The sequence below is a fragment of the Palaemon carinicauda genome, chromosome 30 (assembly GCF_036898095.1).
Source record: "Palaemon carinicauda isolate YSFRI2023 chromosome 30, ASM3689809v2, whole genome shotgun sequence".
Taxonomy (NCBI): Eukaryota; Metazoa; Arthropoda; class Malacostraca; order Decapoda; family Palaemonidae; genus Palaemon; species Palaemon carinicauda.
The window spans coordinates 77,942,351-77,965,266 of record NC_090754.1 but is presented as its reverse complement, the minus strand read 5'-3'; the positions used below and the strand labels follow the sequence as shown (position 1 = coordinate 77,965,266).

The window sequence follows — 22,916 nt, the reverse complement described above, 5'->3', positions numbered from 1 at the left end:
CTTATTAGAAAAAGTGGCATTTACCATTTCATAAATCTTATTTTGTTTATCAAATGCAATGTTCATCTTTCTTTTAATTCCGTGCTCGTGTCCTGGGGAAACACTTACTATCTGTTCTAAATAAATTACGTATATTCATTAACAATCTCCAGAGGCTCGTCCATAACTCTTATTTGTCGTCTCTTTGCATTTTCATTGAACATTATCTTTGTTTTACTCATATTCATTTTCAGTCCCACATTTCTGATTTCTCTATTCAAATATCTTATCATCTTTTGCAATTCCTCCCATGATTACCCTAAACACAACTATGTCATCTGCACATCTAGATTAAAGTTGGTAAAGTATTCCCCATTAATTTTAATTCCAACATTTTTCCAATCTAAATTCTTAGAAACTTCTTATAGACATACTGTAAATACTTTAGAAGAGATGGGGTATTCCTATCTAACTAGATTTAGGATTGTTGTACTTCTTGTATGGATATCTTGAAGTGTTCTCACATAAGATTCTTCTATTCCTTGTTTACATTACTGCCGATGTTTTGACAGAATCAAATGCTTTCTCATAGTCTATAAACGCCATACATAGTGATTGTCATAATCTGTTAATTTTTACATCAGCTGGTTTTACATGGATATGGTCAGTTGAATACCCACTTGTAAAACCAGCCTGCTCTATTGGTTGATTAAAGTCTAGCTTTCTTTCTATTCGGCCTGATATGAGCTTTGTAAATATCTTATATATTACAGAGAGTAAATTTGTTGGATGGTAATTTTTCAGGTGTTTTGCGTCTCCCATTTTGTAAATTAGTATAATGATAAAGTTTTCCAAGTTGTAAGTATAGAGCATTATTGCAGACATTTGGTGTAGAGTTCAGTCAATTTTACTACTATGAAATCTGCATCAATAATTAAATTAATTGTTAGGCCATCTTCTGCTGCTGCTTTGCCTCTTTTCATGCCTTTTAATGCATTCTTCACTTCTTCTGATACATTTGGTACTGGCTCAGGTGTTTCATTTCTATTGGTGAAGTTTTTTTCCTATATCACTTTTGTATAGCACTGTATAGAAATCCTCTGCTATTTTTATCACTGTATTTCTATTGTGGATTATATTTCCATTTTCATCCTTTAAAACAAACATCTGTTGGCGCCCTGTTCCAAGTATTTTTCCATCAATTTGATGTTTCTTCCTTCTTTAGCCTTGCCTCAATTTTGGTCTGATTGTGTTTTTACAAATATATTGTATTTTTAGTTTATCTATTGTTTTCGATAGTTCTGCTAATTCTATTTCGTCTCTCTTGGATTTTACCCTCTTTACATTATCAATTAGCAAATAGAAACATTAATATTCATTAAATTACTTAATTAGATTATTAATTTTTGCCTAAAGTGATGGCTCCAGAATGTCACCGGTCCTACTGACGTTGGTAACCATTAGGTCAACAGATTCACGGTAAACTGTAAAGATACAAGTTCATATATAAATACGCACACGCAAATAAAACTTATAACCCTAATGCATATAAATATCAACACTAGTTGATAATCAAGTGTCAAATTGAACCTTATTAAACAAAATAGACCATACAGAAGGTAGTTTTCTCAAATAAAGAACTCTATAAGCCAGTTTTGGTGTCGTTAATGGTTCAAAGGTCGCCCATGAAGAGAGGACAACGCCCTGAAGATATGACAATGGCCATACGCACAAGGCAATCTCCATCAAGCTACGACCCGGAAGGTTTAAAGGTTACTCATGAATGGCAGAGGCAAAGGACAGTGACATTGCCCTATCAAGCAGGACAATGCCCTAAAGACTAACCATATATCCATATGATCAGCAACCAAGCCCCTCTCCACCCAATCTAAGATCAAGGAGGGCCAGGCAATGGCTGCTAATTACTTGGCAGATAGACCTATATGCTCCCCCAAAACCCCCATCCTTAGCTCACAAGGATGGTGAGGTTGCAGCGACCAAAGGAACTAACGAGTTTGAGCGTGCCTCGTACCCCAGTCTGGCGATCACCAATCAGGGACGTTACCACATCGGCCACCACAACCCCAGGCAATAGCTCCTGAAGACTCACCAGGTAGACCTACAGGCTCCCCCAAAACCCCCATCCTTAGCTCACAAGGATGGTGAGGTTGCAGCGACCAAAGGAACTAACGAGTTTGAGCGTGCCTCGTACCCCAGTCTGGCGATCACCAATCAGGGACGTTACCACATCGGCCACCACAACCCCAGGCAATAGCTCCTGAAGACTCACCAGGTAGACCTACAGGCTCCCCCAAATCCCATATCCCTTGCTCTCAAGGATGATGAGCTTGCACAAATTACTATAGTCCATTTCTTTTAGCGAGTCATATTTGCACCGAGTCGCAACGGTGCCCTTTCAGCTCGGAAAAGTTTCCTGGTCGCTGATTGGTTAGAATTATCTTGTCCAAACAATCAGCGATCTGGAAACTTTTCCGAGCTAAAGGGGCACCGCTGCGAATCGGTGCAAATATGACTCGCTAAAAGAAATGGACTACAGTAACTCTCGAGCTAGAGCAGGTCTCGAACTCCCTTCCAACAGATTGCCAAGCAAGGACGTTTCCAATAGACTGGGCCCTTCGTCAAGTGAAGTTTGGTCAGCATATTTTAGGTCAGACAACTTTCCATGAGACAGGTCAGGTTACCCAATCTCCTCTAAAAAAGATGGGGCGATGAGTTTGAAAGTTTGGAAATTCATTTAACAATGTTTTCCTTTAATTTCGTATTTCAAAATGTGCTTTGCATACAAGACACGAGGTCAATATGAGTCAAGATATATCTGGGTTAAGGTAGTAAAAAAAAACAATTACTATAATTTATATTATTAAAATCAAATAATAATAATAATAATAATAATAATAATAATAATAATAATAATAATAAATGATAAAAACAAGTCTGTATCGAATACCCATATTAGTATCTAGCACAAAATTTTGATATAGTGTGTTGGATAAATAGATAAATAAACGTCATACAAAATAAGTTTAAACTAAAATAATTTTCTGTGTGAGAGAGAGAGAGAGAGAGAGAGAGAGAGAGAGAGAGAGAGAGAGAGAGAGATTAGATGAATATATAACTAAGTCATACAAAATTAACTTTAAACTAAAACAACTTTCTGAGAGAGAGAGAGAGAGAGAGAGAGAGAGAGAGAGAGAGAGAGAGAGAGAGAGAGAGAGAGAGAGAGAGAGAGAGAGAGAAATGGGGTGGAGCTTTTTTATACTGTTGTGTTCGTATCCATTTCTGGGTAATCGAGTTTTTGCATGCTGATACAGGTACAAGTCTTATTTAAAAATTAGTGATTCATGATATTCCTAGAAATTACTGCACTGAGTGTCATATTCTATAGAAAAATCTTTTTACACAGTTGTTGCCGAAATGCGCGCTTGCGCTGTCTGTAAGTGACACAGTAAGCTACTAGTAAACTACTTGCAGTAATAATAATAATAATAATAATAATAATAATAATAATAATAATAATAATAGGACAAAAACTATTTTCCAGTTGCATTTCAGAGAAACATTGAGGAATTGATTGATATATCTGATATTAAAAGGCGCCATGACTACTGAGGTCATTAACGCTGAAATAATCAAATAAGAAAAGGAAAAAATTCTTATTAAATGTACATTATAAGTCTAAAATAGCCTTGATGTTGATTTCAAAAACTCATATATGTTATTGAAATTTTGCTTCTGCAATAAATTTAAAACAAAACGCTTTACTCTATTAGTATGCATCTGTAATTTCCAAATTCCACCACGAGACTAGAATAATGGTTCCTATAATCACCAAGACTGGGAACACTCGATCAATTGCGTTACTGTCCAGGGACTCAAGTTCCTTTAGTATATTCAAAAACCCTTGAAGGGACCCAAGGTCCTTTAGAATATTCAAAGAAACTTGAAGGGACCCAAGGTCCTTAGGATATTCAAAGAACCTTGAAGGGACCAAAGGCCTTTCAATATACTCAAAGGACCTTGAAGGGACACAAGGTCCTTTAGTATATTCAAAGAATCTTGAAGGGACACAAGGTCCTTTAGCATATTCAAAGAACCTTGGAGGGACCCAAGGTCCTTTAGTATATTCAAAGAGCCTTGAAGGGATCCAAGGTCCTTTAGAATATTCAAAGAACCTTGAAAGGACCCAAGGTCCTTTAGTATATTCAAAGAACCTTGAAGGGACCCAATGCCTTTTAATATACTCAAAGGACCTTGGAGGGACACAAGGTCCTTTAGTATATTCAAAGGGCCTTGAAGAGACCCAAAGTCCTTTAGTATATTCAAAGAACCTTGAAGGGACCCAAGGCCTTTTAATATACTCAAAGGACCTTGGAGGGACACAAGGTCCTTTAGTATATTCAAAGGACCTTGAAGAGACCCAAGGTCCTTTAGTATATTCAAAGGACCTTGAAGGGACCCAGACTATCATTGCAGTACTGTTGGCTTTTACAGGCCAGCAAAATACTCTCAAGCGAAAATAACCTACGAACGGGTGGAAAATTTCTTTTTTTTTTTTTTGTACTTCCAAGGAGATAATTCACTTGTAATTTCTCTCATTTTATTCTCAATTTGTATGTTCCACCGTTTTCGCTAATGATTACGGGTTGCCTTTCTGATTCTGGGTTTAAAATCAGCGCTTAAAACAGGGTTCAGTTATTCTGTTATTTTGTCTAACCCTTCGTGTCCCTGGTTGATTGATTGATTGATTTGAAGATTTCCAGCATCCTCGTTTCCTTGTAGGCTACTACAACATGAGCAAGAGGCTCGCAGCAAATCTTTATAGTTATTCCTTTGAGCTCAAGCCATTGAAAATTCCTAAGAATGATTGAATTAATCGAATTGGAGACCAAGAATCAGTAATACACTTCTATAATCTCAAAATTGTATAATCACCATCATCTAAAATGGCGATTTTCTAAACATCACTTAGAACATCATTAAACTCAGCTGTAAAAATGAAGGTTAAAACAGGTAATGCACCTTTGCAATTGACATTTTTATTACAAATTCAAAACCAGCACTAAACTTAAAGCCATATATAAATAAAAATAATAACCCCAACATGCTTAGCGTAATATACAAGTTACCTCATCTACCATCTAATGTTTAAAACAGCTAAAATATTAACGAAAGGTGATCTTTGGTGGTTTCAACGGAAGGGTAAATGAAACCTTGAAGGGAAAGATCTCACTTCTTGGTATATAATAAATAGGATTTGCTTGGTTTCAATACCAAATGGTTAAAGAAAATCGGGGTGTGCTTAAAAATACCTATAAAAAGATTCAAAGAGACGTTAGTAACCTTTTTGACCTATACCAATACCTAATGGTAAAGGATAATATTCAGGTAATAAATCTTGTGAGGAAAAAATGAAGAAGGAGGAGGAGGAGGAGGAGGAGGAGGAGGAGGAGGAGGAGGAGGAGGAGGAGGAGGAGGAGGAGGATGAACAAAAATCAACTATGACAATTTTGCCATCCCTAGGATCCCTCATCTACTCTGATAATAGTCAATGAATAAATAATGGGATGCCCTGTAAAATTTCCTACCTTATTTCCCATATGATTCCTGAAAGTGAAAGGGATGAAAACAATGGAGAGCCAAAGTTAAGTCAGCATTTGATGGAAATTTTATAAATTATAAATATACAGTATGAGTAAAGGTACTTACATATAACTCTGACGAAAGGGAAGATTTCATTCACGTCTTTCACCCAGTATAACAATAATTATCATCAGGTTCTGTAAAATAAGAATCACACAGATTAAGAAATGACCATAATACAAATCTTCTAAATTCCTATGAAATGTTAAAACCAGAAATAGCAAACTTTCAACCAAACAAATATCTGGTTCAATGTTGTTAGTGGTTTTAAAATATTTTATTTTAATTGTCCATTAATTTTTATATCGTTCATTTATTTTTTTTATTTCCTTTCATCATTGGGTTATTTTCCCTGTTGGAGCCCATGGGCTTATAGCATCCTGCTTTTCCAACTAGGGTTGTAGTTTACCTAGTAATATTATTATTATTATTATTATTATTATTATCATTATTATTATTATTATTATTAATAATAATCATCATCATCAATTATATCATAGCAAACACCTCTTACGGAAATAAAATAGAGAAATTGGGCTGTTTTATAGACTAAATTCGTAAAGGAAATAATAGGACATTTAACCTCACTTCTGAAGGACGTACATACATACATATATCAAGGCACTTCCCCAATTTTTGGGGGTAGCCGACATCAACTACTCTCTACGTTCCTCCCAGCCTGACAAGGGACTCGACCGAGTTCAGCTGCTACTGCTAGAGTGCCACAGCCCACCCTCCCCCGATATCCACCACAGATGAAGCATCATAATGCTGAATCCCCTACTGCTGCTACCTCCGTGGTCATCTAAGGCACCGGAGGAAGCAGCAGGGCCTACCGGAACTGCGTCATAATCGCTCGCCATTCATTCCTATTTCTAGCACGCTCTCTTGCCTCTCTCACATCTATCCTCCTATCACCCAGAGCTTTCTTCACTCCATCCATCCACCCAAACCTTGGCCTTCCTCTTGTACTTCTCCCATTAACTCTTGCATCCATCACCTTCTTTAGCAGACAGCCATTTTCCATTCTCTCAACATGGCCAAACCACTTCAACACATTCATATCCACTCTAGCTGCTAGCTCATTTCTTACACGCATTCTCACCCTCACCACTTCGTTCCTAGCCCTATCTACTAGAGATACACCCGCCATACTCCTTAGACACTTCATCTCAAGCACATTCAATTTCTGTCTCTCTAATAATAATAATAATAAAAATAATAATAAGATTGCACGCTTCATATGAGGTTTCCTTTCTCATATTGCCAAACCTTGGCATGCTCTCTCTCTCTCTCTCTCTCTCTCTCTCTCTCTCTCTCTCTCTCTCTCTCTCTCTCTCTCTCTCTCTCATTTTCATAGTTATAGTTTTCTCGCCAAAAAAAGTGGAGCATTTTTTTACATATTCAAAAATATATAAATACCAATGATATCACTTATAACCGTGCACTCTGCAATCTTAGATATCACCATTAATGTCAATAGTAAGCACTTTACAATTTTATAGTTATTAATCACATAGCACAAGAAACAATATAAAGGTAAGGGTAAAAGTGTCAGGTTTAAGTTTCAATTCCATCGGAATAGATGCTTACTAGAACGTCAGCCGGGCAAGCACACTCCCATACCCACTGTGGTGCTCAACCACAGCAGTGGCCTCCCCAGTAAAAAAAAAGCTTAAACTTACGATCCCAGCTGGGAGCGATCTGTTGCCAAGCGAATGCTAGGCGAATACGTTACCACTAATCTATCAATCACAGTACGACAGCTAAAGCGTCTTATATTTCATGTACTTACATTTCTTCCATTCTATAAACCAGCTTATATTCCATTCACTAAGTGTATGTATGTGTGTATATATATATATATATATATATATATATATATATATATATATATATATATATATATATATATATATATATATATATCTTTGCACCACTTCTTTTATCTCATGCACTATTCCACCAACAACATTTCTCAGACCTTCTGGATTGTGGTGGCCGATGTTGTAATGTCCCTGAATGGTAGACGCCAGACTGGGGTTCGAGTCCCGCTCAAACTCGTTAGTTCATTTGGTCGCTGCAACCTCATCATCCTTGTGAGCTAAGGATGAGGGTGGGTTTGGGGGAGCTTATAGGTCTACCTGCCGAGTCATCAGCAGCCATTGCCTGGCCTCTCCATGGTTCTAGCTTGTGTGGAGAGGGCGCTGGAGCGCTGATCATATGAATAGATGGTCAGTCTCTAGAACATTGTCCTGCTTGATAGGGCAATGCCAGTCCCTTGCCTCTGCCATTCATGAGCGGCCTTTAAACCTCCAAACAAACCTCTCTCCCAATCCATGCAACATCATCTCGCCGATTTTAAGCAACGGATTATTCCAACTTATTAACCAAGTAGGTCACGAAAGGAGGGAAAAGTTCCAGTCGCTTACGTAGAAGTAAAGGGAGGTCACGAAAATTGAGGAAAGAAAAGGAAATAACGAATACGAGAATGAGAGAATGAATTATTGCCATCTGCTTATTTCTCTAGTCGACTTCAGTCCTTGTCTCGATATTTCAAATTTCTTCTTCGCGCAGCTTGATTTCAACATGGCAATGAAAACCCAGTATTCAGTGGATCTAAATATACGTTGAAGATGTGGTCAGCCCATCAACAAAAAATAACATATGGAAATCAATGGTAAGTGTTACAAATGCAGGAGAAATGCATCAAAATGCAACACAGAATGCTGTCTTGTTTTCGAATACAAAAGAGGATAGGCAATTAGTGACCTTAAGTTTAGGATGACAGCACGAGGCGAGATTGTTTCATCTATATAAGTTTGATCCATTCTGAAAAATCCAAATGCACACAATACTCAACGGAGAACAAACAGTTGCTCAAGTACACAACTTTAGTCTAATGTTATAGGTTACTCCGTTTAGATTTTACTCTCCAAACCCGAGGCTAAATCAATGTTTAGTCACATTGTAACGAACAGATGTTATAATAATAATTAGACCGGCGAAAGTGTCCGACATTATCACAGACAGGAATAGAAATGTATGTAAAAAATATGTGGTTTGCTAAACTGTCTTATACATAGGCTACATACACTGACACAGACATATATATATATATATATATATATATATATATATATATATATATATATATATATATATATATATATATATATAAAATGAACTATTTAGTTTTCAAAGTTAAAAGAAAACTGTATTTACCTTTCTCTTTTTATCATACAGTGTCGAAATGTGTTTCAAATCCCTTTTTTACGTGACTCTTCATCAGGACTACATTGGTTGAACGGTGGAATTACACTCTAAAGGAAGGACTAAGATGATGAAAATTTTAAGGTGCAAAAATATTTGGATATTCCAAAATTAATTAATAAGTATTGATGAGCTATGTATAATTTTGATGATGCAATATCTCCTGCATTATCATATTGCTTTTCATGGTAATAAAACACAGTTAAATTGTTTTTGGAGCAAAATACTTCACGTATAAAGACTTCTAGTTGAACCAGAATATGTTATTGAATGTATACTTCACAAGCTGCCTTGGATAGCTACAAATAAAATAGCTTCCGTCTCCAAGAACCAAGCTAGTCTTGCAGTGATCCTCTTTTCCACGATTTTCTTTTACAGACCGAGATATTTTCTTCTATAAAACCTATCCTTCCCAGGTTTTAAAAAGGCTAGAATAATGGCTCGTTCCCAAACTTACTCACCAAATATATATGCATTGCATTTACAATTTCATCAAGACCTGAGGCTGTATAAATGGCATGTTTCTGAAGCAGAGTCTGTTTTCCAGTAAAGAAAGGTTTGTAACATTCCTTCCCTTCTGCTACAAAATCTAGAGAATTATTCTCTTGATTTCATACAGGTAACCAGGGTCAAATTCATACATACAAGATTATGTTTAAGAAGTGTTCAGTAAAGGCATTAATCACTTTTAATGTCCTTGTCATGTATTGTGTATTAACTATTCAATAAATGACAAAGATTGATACTTACATGCCTTTACTACAGAATAGAACTGGGCTTTACATTTCTTGTAAGTAATTATATTATCAGTAATGGGTCAACAGCATCAAGTCCGAGCTCTGTTTGTAACACTAGTTCTGAAGACCAATACGGTGCAGGTAACTGTCGCAAAAGACCAGTAGGTTCTGTAAGAGAACTAATTAATCATCCAAGAAGGGATCCTTTAAGCTAGTAATTGGAATCGTCTATTCTTGGGAAATTGTCTGAACTGTATTCTATATCACATACTACTTAATTCTCTTTGTCAGCTTTTTCAAGTTTCCACTGTGGTGATCTTTGCCAAGGCAGATAATTGTTAGTGTGAATAATTAGTGTATAGTCACTTACATGTAGGTAATTCAATGTTCTCAAGTCAAAATGAGTAAAACAATTAGAGATTGCAATTAAAAAGTCAATAAATGAACCCAAGGGGTATCTGGACTTGAAAATTTGTGGCACACCTGTTTCAAGGGGTATGAGATCCTTGTCTTCTATAAATAATGAAAGGAAGTTGCCTTTTGTGTTTGATAGAATATTGCTCCACAATGGATGGCCATTGTTCATATCCTCCACTAAAAGAAAAGTCTGATGCAGTTGGTGGAGAAAATCAACCACATCTGTATGTGATATTGTCCTTGAGGGTTAAAGAATGGATTTCAATTATATAGTTTGAACTAAGATTAATTCGTATTGCTGCTACTACAAGTATGGTGCGTAGCTCCAGCGAACTTGGGTAATACTAAGGTAAAGATATGCAACACGGCTTCCAGTCTGCGCACCATGCGGTATTCTGTAACAAATGTATTCCATAGGGCAAAGGAATATGATTTCTCATGATGATCTGTTGTATGTATAAAATTGCAGGTAAGTATTTATAAATAAGAAGTTTCAGCTTTTCGTACACGACCCTCATACATTGACAGTTCCATTGGTTCACAGGCTGTGTGGAAGCTTCCCTGATCATTTTTTCACCCTCCACTGGAGAGGCTGGCCTTCTCTGGACTGCATAGACAAAATACTGGCTTGTTTTCTGGACGACTCCTAGCTAGCTTAAAGTCTTCCTATTTCAATATATTGTTTTCTTAAGATTTCCTGATGACTTCTACATGAAAGTAGGTCTAGTTATGTTTGGTTTAAAATTTGTCTTGACATTCTGATAGTTTTATTGTCGAGGGGATGGTGGATCTCTGCACTGATTCCTGGGGATCTAAATTTTTTGAAATTTTACTTTTCGTTTTTGGAGAAATAACATCATACCTATTTGACCTAGTACTGAGGTTATAACATGAGGCACGGTACTAGCCATGACAGGTATTCTAGTCAATTGTAAAATTTTCTTACTAAGCCTAGGTGGTGCCATAATAATTGCCCGAAGTAAAATGTCATATTTAATGCCTTAGCATAATAAGTTCACAAGACTTCTAGCATAGCCTACATTTTTGTGTTCAGCTTGTGATATAAAGTTGATCTGCGTCTTTTATTTGGCGCTGAGTGCAATTATTATTGCATCGTTTGGGTATTAATCAACGTTGGTGTACTGAGCACCTAATGTGTTAATTCATGTTCTGACACTGAGAAAGGATTATGAAATTTCCATCTATACATAATCAAGATGAGTGTTCAAAGGTCGCTCATGAATGGCTGAGGCGAGGAACAGCCCTTGAGACAGGACAATGACCTAGAGATTTATCATACATAAATATGATCAGTGCTCACGCCGACTATCCTTCCAAGCTAGGATCAGGGAGGGCCAGACAATAGCTGCTGATGACTCAACCCCCAACCGCAACCCCTCCCCCTCAGCTCAAAAGCTGAGTGTCCACCAATACTGTGATACAACTTTCTTTTGTATTAAGTTACTAAACTTGAAGTAATTGCTGCTGAAATAAAAACATTAATGGCGACTTAGTTGTTCTTTGAAATGTTTACTTGATTTTGTGGTCCACAGATTCTTTTGAATACAATTACCATTCCCCTCTAATCATACTTGCAGGTAAACCAAACAGAATGAAGTCTTAACTTCAAAACCTAACCCACACCTGAGGCCATTGGCCAGATTTAGGGGATATTTCTGCCCATGAGATATTATGATGATACCTCTAGGGTCTGATAATTATCATGTGGATGAAGAAACCTCCACAGCCTATTTGACCTATAAAAACATTCTTTATAAAGGATAAATTTCAACTTAAGTCTGCCCCAATGCTTACCATTTTATACCAAAACATACAACCTTGCATACAGTTCTCTCCCTCTTCTGCAATCCATACATAAGTTTCTCTCAAACCTGGCCATCCATCCTACAAATGATATTTCCTCTCAATAGTCAAGAAAATGAAAAGATTAAGAAATGTTGGACAGCAAGATGAATGACAACTGATAAAATGTGACGAAGGTTAAAGTAATAATGAAATAAAAGAAATGAAATGCATTTCAGGTCCAACTTGGGACATGGGCCTTCCCAATTCGAAAGCTTTCTTACTCATCAAATGGGTTCAACTTGGGAAAAAATAAAGTACTGATGTTGAGCATCTTCAGCTTGGTAATCTCTAATTATATGGATATCTGTCCTGAAATTTCTAATTAATTGGATAACTGTACTGCAATCTCTAATTAAGTGGATAACTGTCCTGCAATCTATAATCAAGTGGATAACTGTCCTGCAATCTCTAATTAAGTAGATAACTGTCCTGCAATCTCTAATCAAGTGGACAACTGTCCTGCAATCTCTAATCAAGTGGACAACTGTCCTGCAATCTCTAATCAAGTGGACAACTGTCCTGCAATCTCTAATTAAGTGGACAACTGTCCTGCAATCTCCAATTAAGTTGACAACTGTCCTGCAATCTCTAATTAAGTGGACAACTGTCCTGTAATCTCTAATCAAGATAACTTTCCTGCAATCTCTAATTACGTGGATAACTGTCCTGCAATCACTAATTAAGTGAATAACGCTCAGGCAATCTCTTATTAAGAGGATAACTCTCCTGCAATCTCTAATAAAGTGGATAACTGTCCTGTAATCTCTAATTAAGAGCAAAATTGTCCTGCAATCTCTTATTAAATAGACAACATTCCTGCAATCTCTAATTAAGAGGATAACTGTCCTGTAATCTCTACTTAGGTTGATAACTGTCCTGCAATCTCTAATCAAGAGGATAACTGTCCTGCATCTCTATTCAAGAGAATAACTGTCCTGCAATCTCGAATTAAGTGGATAACTGTCCTGCAATCTCGAATTAAGTGGATAACTGTCCTGCAATCTCTAATCAGGTGGACAACTGTCCTGCAATCTCTAATCAGGTGGACAACTGTCCTGCAATCTCTTATTAGGAGGGAAACTGTCCTGCAATCTCTAATTAAGAGGATAACTGTCCTGCAATCTATAACTAAGTGGATAACTCCTGCGATCTCTAATTAGGAGGATAACTGTCCTGCAATCTCTAGTTAAGAGGATAACTGTCCTGCAATCTCTTAACTAAGAGGATAACTGCCCTGCAATCTCTAATTAAGAGGATATCTGTCCTGCAATCTCTAATTATGAGGATAACTATCCTGCTATACATAATTAAGAGGATAAATGTCCTGCAATATCTAATTAAGAGGAAAACTGTCCTGAAATCTCTAATTAAGAGGATAACTGTCCTGCATTCTGTAATTTTCGAGGATAACTGTCCTGCAATCTGTAATTAAGAGAATAACTGTCCAGCAATCTCTAATTAAGAGGATAACTGTCCTGCAATCTCTAATTAAGTGGACAGCTGTCCTGCAATCTCTAATTAAGTGGATAACTGTCCTGCAATCTCTAATTAAGTGGACAATTGTCCTGCAATCTCTAATTAAGCGGACAATTGTCTTGCAATATCTAATTAAGAGGATAACTATCCTGCTATCTCTAATTAAGTGGATAACTGTCCTGCAATCTAATTAGGAGGATAAATGTCCTGCAATCTCTAAGTGGATAACTATCTTGCAGTCTCTAATTAGGTGGATAACTGTCCTGCAATCTTTAAGTGGATAACTGTCCTGCAATCTCTAGTCAAGAGGATAAGTATCCTGCAATCTCTAATTAAGTAGATAAACTGTCCTGCTATCTCTAATCAAGGAGATAAACTGTCCTTCTATCTCTATTAAGTGGATAACTCTCCTGCAATCTCTAATCAAGTGGATAACTCCTGTAACCTCTAATTAAGTCGAAAACTTTCCTTCGATCTCTAATTAAGTGGATAACTGTCCTGCAATCTCTAATTAAGTGGAAAACTGTCCTGCAATCTCTAATAAAGTGGATTACTGTCCTGTCATCTCTAATTAAAAGGAATTAAGTGGATTACTGTCTGCAATCTCTAATTGAGTGGATAGGTAGGTAATAGGTTGGCCAGGGCACCAGCCACCCATTGAAATACTACCGCTGAAGAGTTATGGGGTCCTTTGGCTGGCCAAGACAGTATTACATTGGATCCTTCTCTCTGGTTAAGGTTCGTTTTCCCTTTGCCAACACATACACCGAATAGTCTGGCCTATTCTTTACAGATTCTCCTTTGTCCTCATACACCTGACAACACTGAGATTACCAAACAATTCTTCTTCTCTAAAGGGGTTAACTACTGCACTGTAATTGTTCAGAGGCCATTTCCTCTTGCTAAGGGTAGAAGAGAGACTTTAGTTATTGTGAGCAGCTCTTCTAGAAGAAGGACACTCCAAAATCAAACCATTGTTCTCTAGTCTGGGGTAGTGCCATAGCCTCAGTACCATGGTCTTCCACTGTCTTGGGTTAGAGTTCTCTTGCTTGAGGGTACACTCGGGCACACTATTCTATCTTATTTCTCTTCTACTTCTTTTGTTAAAGTTTTTATATTTTATATAGGAAATATTTACTTTAATGTTACTGTTCTTAAAATATTTTATTTTTCCTGATTCCTTTCCTCATTGGGCTATTTTCCCTGTTGGAGGCCCCCGGCCAAGAGCATCTTGCTTTTCCAACTAGGGTTGCAGCTTTACAAGTAGTAATAATAATAATAATAATAATAATAATAATAATAATAACTGTCATACAATCTCTAATTAAGTGGATAACTCTCCTGCAATATCTAATTAAGTGGGGAACTCTCCTGCAGTCTCTGATTAAGTAGCTAACTCCTGCAATCTCTAATTAAGTGTTTAACTATCTTGCAATCTCTAATTAAGTGGATAACTCCTGCGATCTCTAATTACGGGGATAATTCTCCTGCAATCTCTAATTAAGGGGATAATTCTCCTGCACTCTCTAAGTGGATAACTCCTGCAATCTCTAATTAAGGGGATAACTCTCCTGTACTTTCTAATTGAGTGGATAACTGTCCTTTAACGTGTCCTAGCTATGATACCAGATACACTCAAGACAACAATATATTGTGTTGATTTCGTAAGCTTAAGAGTGAAAAAAAAAAATTCTCACTAGAAACATGGTTTTGTCTGAAGTGACATACTTTGAAAAAAAAAAAAAATAGGAAATAAGACAAATAAAAAAAAATTTATTTTCCTTTATAAATGGAAATGTAGCCAAAATTCCAGTTGCAGAAGTTGATATTAAACATTTTCATAAGAAAGTAACTTTTTAACGACAATGCCATAATCAAGAATACAGACCTAAAACCAAGTGGAATATCATAGAAAGACCCTAAAATTAGACAAGTTATAATGTCAACTTTTGAAATTCTTGAGGGATTTATTTCCGCAATAAATCCGTATGAATATGAAAATCTCTTTAGCAAAGGATTATTTGCTGCAACAATAATAGTAATAACTAAATAACAACAACAATAGCATTGCTAAAAACAATAATATTAACAATAATCATTATATTTTTCATAACAGTAACAAGAATAAAGAATATAAATAAAGAATAAGACTAAACACTACTAAGTCTATAACAACTAAAAATCTCAAGACATGTGATAATCAAAATAATTCACACATACAGTATAACTTGAAATTGACATTGGAGGTGTTATTTTACAAAACAACAACAACAATAGCAACAATAGGAAGAACCCAATAATACTGTACTGAGGTTATTTCTTTCTGGTATTATTTAGAGAGGCCAAATGAATGAAACTAAATGTTTAGACCAAGTTACCAAAGAAACAGACCCAAGAAAGGCAATTGTAACAATGATCATTCGGACGTCATGTTCGTTAACACTATGAAATGTGTGTAATCACCATTGGCAAAATACAAGAAACGCCGGTAAAATTATAGTTGCGGTCGGAAAAACATTTTGAACAGATTATAGTTTTTCCTGTGCTTTCACTGAATTTGACCTTCGTTTCAAAAGCAAATAAACTGGAAACCGGTTAGACCATCTAAGAACCGGGATATTTTTTTTTTTTTTTTTTTTTTTTTTTTTTTTTTTTTTTTTTTAGAAATCTGTTTTTGCTCCGCCATGCCCTCGCTTCTCTCGCCAAAAAACGAAAACATCAAGCTCCTAAGTACTGACGAGCGGTACATGCTGAGCTACGAAAGCTAACCCATTGATTATCAATTCTAGATAATTAAGTTTTACTTAGATAATTAAATAATTAAGTTACTGTGGGCAACACCTGGTTTTGGTAGAAAAGCCTTTTCCGTCCGTAACTATAACAAAACAGAAACGCCCACAAGATGGGCAACAGCAACCTTTCTAAAAACACCATTAACCGTATACCTGCAAACCTATTTTATTCCCTTTAATCACAATATTAAACCAGTTGAATACACTTTAATACGATACTCATGAGAAAATATTATGAATAATTGAGAGCAGTCTCTATAATTATATACTGTATATCCTCACGTCACTACCAGAGCAATTGAGGTCTTTTATTTCAGTATAGTATCCCCTTTACTCAAAGGCGTCATAATAATCCATTTTCTTTGCTAGACACATCTCAGAAAACTTGTTTTATAGGAATACCTTAAATAAACCGATAAATTGTTTATGATTTTATAATAAAAAGGCATCAGGGGCAAAATATAGAGGAAAATAGATTAGCAGGTCGTATATTACACTTTGATTAATATATATTTTAATTTCTAGCAAAATCGTAATTCCCTACAATAAAGGGATATATTGTAAACACACACACACACACACACACACACACACACACACACACACACACACACACACATATATATATATATATATATATATATATATATATATATATATATATATATATATATATATATATATATATATATATATATATATATATATATATACTGTATATATATACATATATATATATATATATATATATATTAATAATAATAATAATAATAATAATAATAATAATAATAATAATAATAATAAAAATCTATAAGATTGTAAAAATTGTGCAGTACTTTATAAATACTGGAAGTTCAAGATGCTGTCACTTTCCTAATATTCTTTAGAAAGAAAAAAAATTACAACAAAAAAACTGATAACTTCAACATATTTAAGTTAATTTTAGTATCTCCTATTTAACGGATAATACGATATATATTATCACTAGCTAAGCTGCAACCCTAGTTGGAAAAGCAGGATGCTGTAAGCCCAAGAGCTCCAACGGCATAAAATAGCCCAGTGGGGAAAGGAAATAATGAAATAAATAAACTATTAAAAGTCATAAACAATCAAAATAAAATATCTTAAGAACAGTAACAGCATTAAAGCAAATCTTTCATATATAAACTATAAAGACTTATGTCAGCCTGTTCAACATAAAAGCATTTGCTGCAAATTTGATCTTTTGAAGTTCTACCAATTCAACTACCCAATCAGGAAGATCATTCCACAGCTTGGTCACAGCTGGAATAAAACTTCTTGAATACTCTGTAGTACTGAGCCTCATGGTGGAGAAGGCCTAATTGATTGATTGATTTAAAGTTTTCAGGCATCCTGACATCTAAGGTCATTGACGCCGATATCATTTATTCTATATAAAAAATTAAAAGAATATTCAATTAAAACCATAAATGTTGAATGTCACTATAGAAGTTAAATTGTTTTCAGAAGACCTAATTTTGAAATAAATCAAAAAATGCCACTTGCATAGTAGTACACATCATGTCCAAGAATCTTGGCAAGGATGAACCTGCCACTCTCACCTCGAGTCTCAAATAGAGTTAAGTTATTATAATTGGGGCACTCAGTCAACAAATGCCTCACTGTTAAAGGTACTAAACAGTCATCGCAATTCGGTTGGTGTTGGCCCTTCAGAAGAAACTCGTATGTCAACCAAGAGTGAACACTACGGCGACGACAAAGAGTCATCTCCCATTTATAGGGCATCATGTCATATCTCCAAGGCATAGACTCCTTTAAGGAAGGACTGGAACGTCCCCTGCTCGGTGTTTTTAACTTGAGTCTGAAAGATTAACTTGAGTCTGGACTAAAATGACTTCTAGAAGGGCTAGAAACACGTTCTCTGGATCAAAATGGGGGTTTTTGAGGATGGTGAGTTCAATAGTAACAATTTCAACACCACCTGGGGTCATCTTCAAGGTCTAAAGGTCATTTATCAAGGTCAAATTTGTGAATTTTGGTCATTTTTGCTCGTTTTTTTGTGTGTAACTCATAAATGGTGAGAGATAGCTGATTATAATATGAGGCAAGTCTGCAGAGCTGTCCGAATTCAATATATATTGTCATATATCGTCCTTCAAGAAAGGACTGGAACGTCCCCTGATCGGGGTTTTTAACTTGAGTCTGAAGGATTAACTTGAGTCCCGGACTAAAATGACTTCTAAGAAGGGCTAGAAACACGTTCTCTGAGTCAAAATGGGGGTTTTTGAGGACGGTGAGTTCAATAGTGACATTTTCAACACCACCTGGGGTCATCTTCATCATCTTCAAGGTCAAAAGGTCATATTTAAAGGTCAAAATAGTGAATTTTGGTAATTTTTACTCGTTTTTGTGTGTAACTCATAGATGGTGAGGGATGGCTGATTATAATATGAGGCAAGTCTGTAGTTAATCCTTCAGACTCAAGTTAAAAACCCCGATCAGGGGACGTTCCAGTCCTTTCTTGAAGGACGATATATGACAATACATATTAAATTCGGACAGCTCTGCAGACTTGCCTCATATTATAATCAGCTATCACTCACCATTTATGAGTTACACACAAAAAACGAGCAAAAATGACCAAAATTCACAAATTTGACCTTGATAAATGACCTTTAGACCTTGAAGATGACCCCAGGTGGTGTTGAAATTGTTACTATTGAACTCACCATCTTCAAAAACCCCCATTTAGATCCAGAGAACGTGTTTCTAGCCCTTCTAGAAGTCATTTTAGTCCAGACTCAAGTTAATCTTTCAGACTCAAGTTAAAAACCCCGAGCAGGGGACGTTCCAGTCCTTCCTTAAAGGAGTCTATGCTCCAAGGAGATATGACATTTGTTACTTCTCTCATTTCATTGCCATCTAGATTATTCCAGTGCTGTTTTCATTTATTACAAAACAATTATTTTATGTTGGGTACGAAATCATTACAGGGAATAGGATACCTTATTGGTAGCAACTCGGATGCAGCATTCTTCGCCAGCAAATCTGCCTTCTCATTCCCAGACACACCTACATGTGCAGGAACCCAACAAAATCGAACCATTATACCACTCTTTCCAATAATAATTAAAAGCCACTCTAAAATCTTTAAAACTAGAGGGTTACTAGAATTAAAAACTTCTAAAGCTTTGAAGGACATTCCTTGCATCACTAAAAATTGTAAAAATTACCCACCTTCTCGAATGCTATTTTCTCAATAGTGGTTAATATGCAGTAAATACGGCAGTAAATATGGAAGCTGCCAGAGGAAGTGTACCTCTACAATTATAACCATTACTATGTACTCCAAATCCAAGACCAGCATCAGATTTGGAGCCATCATTATACATAAAAGTCGATCCTCTATTGTTCTTCAACATGTTCCATAAAAAGAGACCTGGATTCTAAGTCGGTCATATTCTTCTTAACTCCAATAAACTATTTACAGAAAGATATCTCTGGTAATTTCCATAGAGGCGTTGATGATACCTTGAATGGAAGTACCTTACTTCTAATTATATCCAGATTGTTTAATAATTGTTTCACCCGAAAGCCATAACGTTGAGGAGATTTTGGGTGCAATTCAAAGTATGTTGTGTCCTTACAAGGCTTGCAGTCTGAAAGGATAAAGAATTTGCGAGTCTTTGCAATCTAAACCAATAACGAAAAATAGAAGACATTCGGTAAAGGTCTAGAGGTAACTCTCCAGCATCAACAAGGAGACTTGGGATAGGTGAGGTTTTAAATGATCCTGTCGACAATCTAATACTAGCATGATGTATTGAATTTAATATCTTTAATCGGCTTGCGGTGGCTGAGGAGTACATTTCGCATCCATAACTAATTTTGGAAAAAATCAAGGCCTTGTATAATTTTAAAATAGTATTGCGGTCTGGCCGCTGATGTATGGGACAATACTTTTAAAAGATTCAGAGCCTCAACACATTTACCTTTTAACGCTTTCAAGTGAGAAACCCATGTAAGTCTACAATCAAATATCAAACCTAAAAATTTAGCTTTCCCTACACATGGGATCCGTTGACCTTTAATGTATATATCCTGGTCTGGATGTGCTCCCCGGATACGACAGAAATGTACAATAGTAGTTTTACTTGTCGAGAACTTAAAACCATTCATATCGGCCCACTGGATAATTTTGTCAATTGAGAGTAGTAGTTTTCTTTCAACCATTGCCATTCTAGCTCCAGCAAATGATATAAAGCGATCATCCACAAATAATGTTGAGAGAACATCCCAAAGATGGCTAAGGATATCTCATTAATTGCTAGTGCAAACAGGGTTACACTCAGCACACTACCCTGAGGAACTCCTCCTTCCCGGCATTTACTCTTTGATAGAGTTTCCCCCACTCGCACTTGAAAAACTCTATGTGAAAGAAATGACTGAATAAATAGTGGTAGCTCTCCTCTCAATCCCAAGTCATGAACTGTATTAAGTACACCGTACCTCCATGTGGTATCATATGCCTTTTCAAGGTCAAAAAAAGACTGTCACATGGTGCAATTTGGAAGCAAACACTTCACACATAGAGGACTCAAGTCTTATGAACACATCAATTGTTGAGTGCATTTTTCTGAATCCACATTAAATGGGTGATAAAATACCCTTCTTTTCAAGTCTTACATTGACCATCTTCTCCATGATTTTACATAAACAAGATGTCAATGCAATAGGTCGATAGTTTTCTGCTAAAACTTGGATAAGTATGATCATGCCATATTCTATTAATAATGCTTAAAATAAATAACTTTGTATCAAAATGTACATGTTTAATCATTGCATATGGAATTCCATCAGGTCCAGGGGCTGCATCGTTACAAGTGGCAAGTGCCGAATCATATTCTCTTTCAGTAAAAGGAGAATTATATGACTCTTCCCTTCCTGTTCTAAATCTAAAATTTTCTTTTCTTCAATGCTCCTATATTGGTGACCAGGAGCTGCTGAAAATTGCAAGATACGTTTGAAAAAAGATTGGCCAAGGCATTGCTCACATCATTTGCTTTCGTCACATACTGACCGTTCACTTTCAGCACTGGTGGTGGGTTTGGTGTAAATTTACCGGCAATCTCCTTTATTTTCCTCCATACAGAAGATGGTAGTGTTCTACTGTTAATGGGGGAAACAAAATACACTCAAGACTGGAGTCTAGCTTCTTTCATGGCACGACGGAACTGTGCTCTACACTTTTTGTATGTTATCAAATTTCCATCAGTACGGCGTCTACGCAATCTAGTCAGAGATTTTCTGGTGGCTCTGTGCAAGACTGTTAATTCTGAAGACCACCACAGAACTGGTCATCGTTTGAATAATCCCGTGGTTTTGGGAATCGAATTAATTCTTGCTGTATGGAGAGGTCCATTCAGTAGGTTTATGGCATCATCAATACTTTCAAACTGTTCAGCACTACCCTCGATTTCACTTAGCTCACGAAATACTTGGTGTTTATAATGATTGGTGCATGATCACTAGTATGCCAATCATCTAATGTCCTTCAGTCGAAATCAAGAAGGCAGTTAGAGCTTGCAATTGAAAGGTCGATGCATGAACATGGAAGTGTGTGGGCTCTCATGTATTAAGGAGTCTGACATCCTCATTCTCCACAATTGATGAGATAATATTGCCCCTTGTGTTTGCCAAAACATCACCCCATAAAGGATGTCTACCATTCATATCTCCCAGTAATAGAAAAGGTTGAGGGAGTTGTTGAATGACCTCTACTAAATCATCATATAAAATACTATCATTTGGAGGAAAGTACAGAGAGCATATTGTATATTTTCTCCCTATATCGATTTGCACAACCACTGCCTGCAGGGCTGTACGAATAGACAAAAGGTATTTGGGGAACATCTCGACGAAAGTACACGAGACTTTCGCCCTGGCTCCCTGCTTGTTGATTATATGGTGTTCTATAGCTAACATACTCTCAAGGACTAGGAGTGTTGGCATCAAGCTTACTTTCCCATAAACATACAATTATGGGGGAATGTTCATGAATTAGGATCTTAAACCCTGACAATTCCATTGCAAAATGGAAGAGAAAACTATGGATTATTTCTGGAAGACATCTTGTATGAGGTCTTCCCATTAGCAGTTTTTAATCTAACATTATCTGTAGGTTTCTTCAGAGAGGGTCTCGATATGTTGGGTTTTACGTTTGTGTTTTTCTTTGTGTCCTTCTGATCTATTTGTTGAGGCGGATGGGGGACCTCAACTTGAATTTCTGATTTATTCAGTTTATCTTTTGTTTCAATAGAAACATCAACAGAGAAAACATCAAATTTATTTGATGTCATAACTTTAACGTTTCTAATGGATGAGGGTGAGAAAGATGGAGGTCTCTCTCTTTTGAGATTAATAGATGGTGGTGGGATTCTAAGTTTTTGCACCTTTCCCACAACAGGTGCATCGAGCAAGTTGGTTTTAAGTGGAACCTCCATCAAATCAGGCAAGGACATGGCCTGTGAGAGGTTTGTACTAATTTTTGTAATGGGGGACGAGGGTTGTAGAGAAATGGGCAGTGCCCTAATGTTAATACGCCGTGGTAAAGCCTCAGGAGGCAATATCCTTACCTCGACATTTGACATTTTATCAAATGGTATATTTCTTTTTCTAGAGCTATTGGCAGTACTATGTGGGTTTGATTTTAATGTCTTAGCATAGGTATTTG

The 22,916-nt window shown here is 36.3% G+C and overlaps 1 long non-coding RNA gene across 1 annotated transcript in view; it reads right to left on the bottom strand.

The window, feature by feature from the left end:
* Window positions 1-22,916, bottom strand: part of LOC137623311 (uncharacterized) — a 245,908-nt gene that overhangs the window by 172,322 nt on the left and 50,670 nt on the right. The window contains exon 2 of the long non-coding RNA XR_011040594.1: window positions 5,707-5,777. This is a non-coding gene — a long non-coding RNA (uncharacterized lncRNA). The remainder of the gene's footprint in view (window positions 1-5,706; window positions 5,778-22,916) is intronic.